The sequence below is a fragment of the Penaeus monodon genome, chromosome 34 (genome assembly GCF_015228065.2).
Source record: "Penaeus monodon isolate SGIC_2016 chromosome 34, NSTDA_Pmon_1, whole genome shotgun sequence".
Taxonomy (NCBI): Eukaryota; Metazoa; Arthropoda; class Malacostraca; order Decapoda; family Penaeidae; genus Penaeus; species Penaeus monodon.
Window position 1 is genome coordinate 34,180,812 of NC_051419.1, and position 266 is coordinate 34,181,077.

Genomic DNA, 266 nt, shown 5'->3' on the forward strand with positions numbered 1-266 from the left:
CGAAAGAGAGGATGAGAGAGGGAGGGAGGGGGAAGAAAAGAGGGAGAGAAAGTGAGGGTAAGAGAGAGAAAGAGAGAAGGAGGGAGAGGCGGAGAGAGGAAGAGAAAGTGAGAGCGAGAGGGAGGATGAGAGAAGGAGGAAGAGGGTGAGAGAGTGAGAGAGAGGGAGGGTGAGAAGGAGGGAGAAAGACGGAGGGAAAAGAGAGATAAGTAACAGAGTAGATAGAAAATTATTAATGAATAGATAACAAAGCGAACTGAAAAATA

The 266-nt window shown here is 47.0% G+C and overlaps 1 protein-coding gene across 1 annotated transcript in view; it reads left to right on the plus strand.

Moving 5' to 3' along the window:
• Nucleotides 1-266, plus strand: part of LOC119594897 (chymotrypsin BI-like) — a 10,826-nt gene that overhangs the window by 2,705 nt on the left and 7,855 nt on the right. The window lies entirely within an intron of this gene.